This window comes from Momordica charantia, assembly GCF_013281855.1.
Source record: "Momordica charantia cultivar OHB3-1 chromosome 9 unlocalized genomic scaffold, Mcharantia_2.0 BLBB01000009.1, whole genome shotgun sequence".
NCBI lineage: Eukaryota > Viridiplantae > Streptophyta > Magnoliopsida > Cucurbitales > Cucurbitaceae > Momordica > Momordica charantia.
In genome coordinates this window covers 28,938,012-28,946,858 of record NW_028275167.1, presented here as the reverse complement: position 1 = coordinate 28,946,858, position 8,847 = coordinate 28,938,012, and the positions used below count along the sequence as shown (strand labels likewise).

Sequence of the window (8,847 nt, the reverse complement as noted above, 5' to 3'; positions counted from 1 at the left end):
TACTTTAAATTTACGACTTTAGTTGTTCGCATGTTGGAATTGAGGTTAGTTAAGTATAATATAAATATTAAATTTTGATTTAAAAAACACATTAATTTTTAGCTAAACCATTACCATGTAAGGAATATAGGAGGAAAAAATCATGACTTGTGTAGGTTCCATGAAACGATTATTTTAGTGATATTTAAATAAAATGATTTAAAAGAATTTGACTGTTGAAATTTATATAGGTGGAAGTTCCGCAGTAATCAAAAGTGAATTATAATATTATGTATTATGTATACTTCCGTTGGCGTTTTATACTATCCTCATATATGGTCTCGTTCTTCCTTTCATGACTCCAAGAGGCTTACAACATTAGGGGCAATGGTGTCAAAATAATAATAATAATAACAATAATTCATAATTAATTTTTGAAAAGGAGAAACATCATGATAATTAGTTTTAGTTTTTTTTTTTATAAAAAAATATTATAACATTACCCATTAAGAATGGAAGATTTGAATCTCTAATTTATAAAATAGTGTAAGTTTTTTTTTTTTTTTTTTGGTCCTGGATAGCTTAAATTGGTATAATGTTATAAGGATTAATATGATTTCAAGATACAAAATGTAATGGTTCAAATATATATTTTTATATTTAAAAAAAATGAAATATAGCCGTAACAACGTGTAGAATTTTATTCGATGGGATAATTTCATATATAAATTTTTATTATAAAAATTATTATGTTATTTTATTTTGATATACATTTTCTAATCATTTTCTTAGACTAACTTATTTTATATTTATTTCATTTTTAAATAAATATATAGAATATTATATATATAAAGAAAAGGAACAACAAAAGATATGTCTCCAAAAAAATTTTTAAATAGCTTTAAAAAGTTCTAAAAATATTAAAAACTTTAGATAAAGTAAATGTTATGCCTTTGTTTTTTTAACGAATAACCTAAACCTACTGTTAATTACCAACCTGAGTTTTTTTTTCTATTTTTTAATAGCATCTAAAGTGAAATTAAAATTTCCGAATTTATTTATAAATGTAATCAATGAACGAAGCATATTTAAAATTTCTCAAACACAATTCCAAATTTACAACAAAAACATTAAATTAAAAAAAAATCACTTATCTTTGTTTTTTTTTTTCAAATTTCGTTCATAAATTTATTGACATCCCACTGGGCGACGATGGCCATAAGTAGGAGTACTTATGCATAAATTAGACCCATGTTTTAAAAAGAAAGGATAAATTTCTAGACGATTACTGACTATACCCAGGTGGAGAAATTAACCCACTGTATTAATTAATACCAAATGGAGAAAATTAAATTTGACTAAGAAATAGATACATAATTCAACCAACGCATTTCAAATATCTCTCCAAATGGTATTAAAAAAATAAAAAATAAAAAATAAAAGTGGTGGAGTGGGCCCTGGAAAGCATACAAATTTATAAGGAGATCCCCCGCCCAGCAAAGTTGAAAAACAGAGAGAGGGAATTTTGATTGAATAATCTTTATGACACTCCCTTATTCTCCAATCGCTTCCTCTTCCTCCTCTTTCTATTACTCCTCTAAAATCTCCCTCCACCATTTTCCCCTCTCCCGCCGCCGCCGCCGCCAATGCCCCATCTCCGCCGCCGTCTCCGAAGACAAGAAGAAGAAGATTCTCGTGATAATGGGCGCCACCGGATGCGGCAAATCCGGCCTCTCCGTCCAACTGGCGACTCGTTTCGGGGCCGAAATCATCAACTCCGACAAAATGCAGGTCTACAAAGGCCTAGACATAACCACCAACAAGATTCCCCTCCACGAACGACATGACGTTCCGCACCACCTCCTCGGCCACTACCATTCCCCCGACCGGGAATTCACGCCCCTCCACTTCCGAACCCACGCCGACAATGTCGTCTCCAACATAGCCTCCCGCAACAAACTCCCCATCCTCGTAGGTGGGTCCAATTCCTTCATTCACGCATTGCTCGTCAACCACTTCCACCCAAACGACGACGTATTCCGCCCCAACTTCCCATTCTCCAATATCTCACGCGATTTGCGTTACCGCTGCTGCTTCCTCTGGCTCGACGTCGCGTTTCCAGTTCTGTCAGAATACCTGTCCGTCAGAGTCGACGACATGCTCGACCTCGGGATGTTCCAGGAATTGGCCGAGTTTTACAACCCCGACGTGGCAGAAACGGCGCCGTATATCGGGATACGCAAGGCCATTGGAGTGCCGGAGTTCGACAAGTACTTCAAAAAATTGCCGCCCAATAAAAATAATATTATTTGTAAGGAAGCGTTTGAAGAAGCGGTGGTGGCGATTAAGAGGAACACGCATGTTCTGGCGGAGAGGCAAATCGGGAAGATTTTGAAACTGAAGCGGGCGGGGTGGGATATTAACGTTTTTAATGCCACGGAGGCGTTTAGAGCGGTGGTCGAACCGGGAACCGGGAGGAACCGGGCGGCGATATGGGAGGAGCAGGTTTTGGAGCCCAGTTTCAGGATTGTAAAGCGCTTCTTGGAGGAGTAGCAAAATATAAATATAATAAATTAATTTAATTTGTTATTTCATTGTAGGTTGTAATAAAAAGTAATAATTAATATTTGTGCTTCCTCGCATTGTCCCCGGGAAGGTCTTCGGAGGCGGAGGTTTCAGATCGGCGACGGCGGATGGATTTTCTGGCGGAGAATTGTTTTCAGTGAGCGAGTGAAGGTTTGCCAAAATAATTCCAACAGATCATACCCAATATTCAAGATAGGAAAATATTTATTATTTTTTTAAATTAAAAACATCATCCTTCTTCTCTCCCTCTCGGATTCCTCTGATGGAAAGCAGTACATTAAATAAATGAAGCGGTTCAGGTTATGTGTAATCGATTTAATATTTTTTATATATTTTTTTTTAGTATTGGGTGGTTGATTGAATTTACGACTTATTAGTTGTAAATATATATTAATTACTGTTGAACTATGCTCGTTAGTTCATTTCTTTTTATAATCGAAAGTTACAGATCAAGTTTGATTATTCTTTTTTATCATTTAGTACTACACATTATGTTTTTTAAGTTTAAAGTTTGAACAACACCGTATATTTGTTGAATTTAAAAAATCAAACGATAATAAAAGTTGAAAGTTTTTTTGGTAGGTTGTAAATTTGAATTTTCAAGAAAAAAATTCTAAGTCAATACTAAACTCCTGCCTGTAGTTGATTTTTTTTTTTTTTTTTTTTGAAATTGGTAGTTGAATATTAGCCAGAAATATCAATTGATAATGTTTTTATGTTATTGGATGCAAATTCAAAGTAATGCTTTCTAAATATGGTTAAAAATATCATTTCTTTATTTAGTAAATTTACCTCCCTTTTGAACAAACAATATCAAAAACTAATTTTTAGTTAAATAAAAAAAAAAGAAGTAAAACTTGAACAGCGCTAAAGGGAAACAGAAAGTCTCATTCAATTGCATCGATCCTAACACAAATTAACAACATCATAACAAACTAAGCACATGGATAAGACAAGCTATAATTAATTTAAAACTATCAATACTAATCGTGACAATTTTGGTATTCTCAATTAATTATTACTTCAAATAATTCAATTGAGGTGAGTTGACGGATAATCATAACGATCATATTAAAACAATATTTCAGTCTAACTGTAGCGAAAAGATTTATTTCACAACTTTAATTTTAAATTTTTTCTTTAAAAAATAAGTTTTTTTTCCTCAATTTTACAAAACAATTATATATACTTTGGGTGATTAACACATTCATCCATCTTTTTTTTAGAAAAATAATAGAGATCCAACTCTCACATCCCTATTTGTGAGGTAAATACTACAGTTTTCTTGTCTCAAAAGATAGCCGGGTGGTTTGGACCTTCAAGCAATATTTTTAATGAATGCAACTTAACTAAACAATAACCTCTTGTGTATGTACGAGTATGGGCACAGTGTGCATACCCCAGATATAGGGTCAAAAAGGTCCAAAGCTGCCGACCCCGGGTAATAAAAACAAATTCATATTAGAGTTTCCTTGTGATTTCCAGATTTGACGAGTATGGTTAGAGAACTAAAACAAGTAACTTGAATTGATCATGTTTGACCTAATGAATTGATGAGTTGAGTTTCAATGTTATTGTACGAAATTTCAAGGGTTTTTAAGACATAACCATAATTGAAAAGAAAATTATGAGATGCATCGATTCAAGACATAAGAAAAAGATGGCCAAAATCCAAAAAATTTCTCTGGTTGGGTAAATGTCATATAAATGGGGACCAAACTAAATGAGCTAAAATTGATGTAAGACCAAGCCTAGGTAGATGTTATACAGTTTTCTTTCATTTTCATGTTTCCTGTTACTCCATCCTTCTTCCTCCTTTCTTCGTTTTAGGAAGCTCTACATGTTCATTCCAAAACAGCAATCCTAATCGGTCATCAATGGCCTTCCAAAAATTCCAATCATTTGCTCTCTTATATACCATGTTTTTGAAAGGGACATTTAAGCTACAAATCAAATTATTTGGCCTCTTAAATCTTAATTAATCATATGCGTATATCTATCCATTTCAAATTTAATTTGTAGTTCAACAAGATATGCAATCGTACAGCACAACATGGGAAATAATCTAGAATTATTGATTTGGGGACCCCATATCATATATAATTGTTGAGCTTAATTAATTCGCGTGTCCACTTCTTCCATTCTATTTGATTTCAAGTTCTTGAACTAACCCAAGATGTAGTATTGAACCATGTGTATTATTTTTAAGAGAAAAAAAAAATGTGCCGATAATGAATGTGTCTTGTTTGAGACATGCGCATGTTTTCCTATTCCCAATATAGAAACAAAGTGAATGTGTTTATGTTTAGCCCATGGTTTTTTAAAATCTAGGTTTTTGGAAACTAGGGTTTTAGAAACTTGAGTTTGGTCTTTGGTGTAGCATATAGTTTAAATGTAGGTACATTTAAAATGTGGGCTTGTAATTAATAGGAAGTGTGTGTCCTAAGAGATAGGTTTCAACGCTTCTATTTATGTAGTATTAGGCTAATTTGTTGCTTGGGTTCCAAGTAAGCACTGTTTATACATACTTGATATTCGCTTTATATAAAATACTTGATATCTTAAAGTTTTCGTTTTAACTCTACCTAAAATTTAAAGATTGTATAAATATAAAATTTGGTTATTCTATAATATATATATATATATAAACTTGAACATAGCTCCACTAGTTAGGGTGTATCTATCTCCGATTAAAAGATTGTGAATTTGAATCTCCATTCTCATATATTGTTGTATTAAAAAAAAAAAGAAATATTGTCTACGTTTTCTTTTGTGATAATCAAAGGCGAGTTGTGTTTGAGTAGCTAGTGTATGAGATTAACAAAATCTTAACATTTTTTCTCATCCATAAAAGCTAATGAAAAGGACACATTCAAGGGCCCTAGGTCATACTATTTTTATGAAAAAGATTTAATTAGATCCTGACTTATCTTGAACCAACCACTCTAGAATATTTGAACTTGTCAATTTTTCAAGAGAGATAAATCCTCCCTACCTAAATGTTTTGTATATTATATATTATATTATCCATATAGCTGAGGCCCTGGAAAGTATAATTACTTCTCTTACTTCTTGTCAACTGATTTTGGTGAAAGGGTTTTTGTATTTTGCCTTATGTGTGTATCATGAAAAGAGTAGGAGGCCTTATAAAGTTTCCAAGTACAATGTACAGAGTTCGAAGCAGGAGGTAGCAGCTGGCTTTTAAGGAAGCCAGAATACTTGCAAAAGAAAAAGAAAGGCAGCTGCAGCCCACCCGATAAAAAATTATCATAAGCCCAAAGAACAGAACAGACAGTGATTGCATTTAGCATACGCGCATGATTTTAGAAGAGTGGAAGTGGGAATTAAGCGGCAGTAGTCGTGGACATGCCTGGTCTCGGAGAATGTTGTTCGGAGGAATTAAAAATATTATAAAACAACAATAACCGAAGTACGAAATTAATAAAAACAAGAAAATTAAAAATTAGGGTTATTGGCAGAAACTGGAACAGAGGAAAGGCCCTGTCCTGTCGCGACTCAGATGGCCTTCCTTCGCAGCGTCAGTGCGCGTGCGGCTTCCTGCGCATGATCCTATAAATTAATATAACAAATTTCCCTTTTTCTTTTTATTTTTAATTCTGTGTGTTCACTGCCAGTGGCCGGCAGCCGGCTCTGTCCTGCGGCTTCAGTTTCACTACTTCCTCCCTCTCACTCTATTATAGACCATATATATAGTCCCCTAATTACTTGTTTTTTTTTTCCTTTTTAATTCCTGCTTGTCTTATTTAATTTAATTAAACAACTATGCTATTGCTATTGCACCTCATTCATCTCTATAATATGAGATATATATACCTATATATGTATATACATTGGTGTTACCAAATTTGTATCAATCTTATAAAATAAAACGTAGTCAAGAGTAGAACTATGTAGCGTAAGTATTTTTACGCAAGTTATTAAGATATATTTTTCTTTTGAAAATCTTTACATAGGAAGAAATTCAAAATAGAGAAAATAGAAATGTTCCATTGTATACACACACACGTGCGTGAAGTAAGTTTATCGAAGGGTCTTGTCATAGAATCGACTTTTCGATTAAATTTGAAGCAGAGTGGATTCTTCGTTCTTGTTTGTTCTAGGAATAATATGCTTTTCTTTTTCTCTTTTATTTTCTCCAATATTTTTATTAGCCAACCGCTCGGCCCATAGGAAAGGGGACAAAGCCCACAACAAGAGAGGCAACTTGAATGTCAGTTTAAAAAATTCTTCAATATATTTAATATATTTGTAAATTGTATCTCTAGCTTAGTATAAAATAATATTAATTAACTAATTAGCATATATGTTATAAATTTGGTAGAATTATTATATTTCAATATTATATATTTTATACGTTTAATTTTAACAAAAAAGAAATTAGTATGTAATATAAAATAGTATATTTATCAAACTTTTTATCTATGTTAATGTAATTCTGTATTAAGTTTGAAATTAAAAATTTGAAAACGCTCCAACTATTAAAATACTATTTTCATAATTTTTACTTTTTGGATTACAGAATTGAAAAATAGTTATAAAAAACAAAACTTTCAAACAATGTTCACTTCATTTCGTGAATTTGAAAACGTTAAACAGAATTATTCTAAGAATAAGAATTTAACATAAGGTTAATTGAAACATAAACAAAATTACAATTTGAATATTCAACATATAATTAGTGATATACTGATTTTTTTTTTTTTGAGCACATCAGTGATATACTGAATTAGTATCATACTTTAACTCATTAACATTTAATGTCATTTATAGATACCATTTCAAAAAAAAAAAAGAGTCATTTATAGATACAAAGAAGGGCAAAAATGTCATTTTAGAAAGTAATTATTGGAGATCTCTCTGACATTTAACTGGGCTGTAGGCAGTTAGCAATTGGGCACAATTCTTATGGACCAGATAGCCGATTGGTTCTGGCCCAATACTTATGGACCAAAATAGCTAACTGTCTCCGGCCCAATTCTAATTAGCGCGCGAAATACGTGTCTCCGAATTAGTGTCGTAAAGATCTCGCATCATTTATTTGATGGTTTCAACATTTTCTTCATTTTTATAAAAGAAAATATCGAGACAAATAACTTAAAAGGAATTTATTAGATATAATAACATACAAAATATTATATATTCTCAACAAACAATAATATATTACACATGTTGAAGAACCGGATAAAATGAATGTATATAATTTACTAATAAATGGACTTAAAAATTAAAAAAACAGAATCGTTTGGATTTACCTGACATTGTTTCCTTTCTTAAATTAAAAGTTAAAAAATACATTTAGTCCGTGAAAGTTAACGATTTAGTCACTGAAATAATGATTTGATCTCTGAACTTTTAAATTAGTAATAATTAAGTTGTTACCATTAAGTTTCGGTTAGGATTTAATAGAAATGTGATGTTGGATGCTAATTAGGATGCCGCTTGGCTAAAAAAGGGAAAAAAAATACAAAAAAGGAACCAATGACATGTTTCCCAGTCCCTATTACGAGTCTCATCTTCCAGTACCCACCGCCCACCCTTACGAGATCGACCAACAACTTAACCGTCCGGCTGCCGGAGATCTGAAGATGAGTGTCTGGCAAGACGTAAGTCAAGACAAAATTGAGGCTCGATATTGGTTCTCAAAGTCGAAAGCCAAAAGGAACAAAATCTCTTTTCTCTTAACAATTTGACTTCCACGTCTCCGTTAAAATTAATTCCTCAAGCAAACAACCATATAGGATTCTTATGCCTAGATTATAAATCAAAATGCACAACATTACAATTTAGATTTTGAAAATCGATTTTTGTGTGGCCCAAATCCTCACTTCACTCCTCGTTTTTTTTTTTAATTCTCGAGAATATCATTGACTATCCTCCCTTTTCATCCACTACTACAATGTGTGGGTTTGGTTTCCATGTAATATAAATTCAAAAGAAAGCCATCTTGGAGATTGCAAAAATGGAATTTCTTCATTTTAGCTTTCGACTTCGATTGAGGACTAAAATCCGGCCCAAATTTGGCCGGAATTAAGTCTTGCCAGGCACTCATCTCCAAATCTCCGACAGTTGGACGGTGAAGCTGGTGGTCGGTTGTAAGCTTGGAGATTGGGAGATGAGGGGATAGGGAGACACATTCTTTTTTTTTAAGGCCTGTCCACGTGGCATATTAGTTGTCATACCACATATATTTGTATTAAATTCTAACAAAATTTTAAAGATAAAGACTAAATTATTACGGTTCAAGTATTAAATCATTACTTT

The 8,847-nt window shown here is 32.5% G+C and overlaps 1 pseudogene; it reads left to right on the top strand.

The window, feature by feature from the left end:
• Window positions 1–1,452: 1,452 nt before the first annotated feature.
• LOC148209299 (adenylate isopentenyltransferase pseudogene) lies at window positions 1,453–3,003 on the top strand (annotated as a pseudogene).
• Window positions 3,004–8,847: the final 5,844 nt, after the last annotated feature.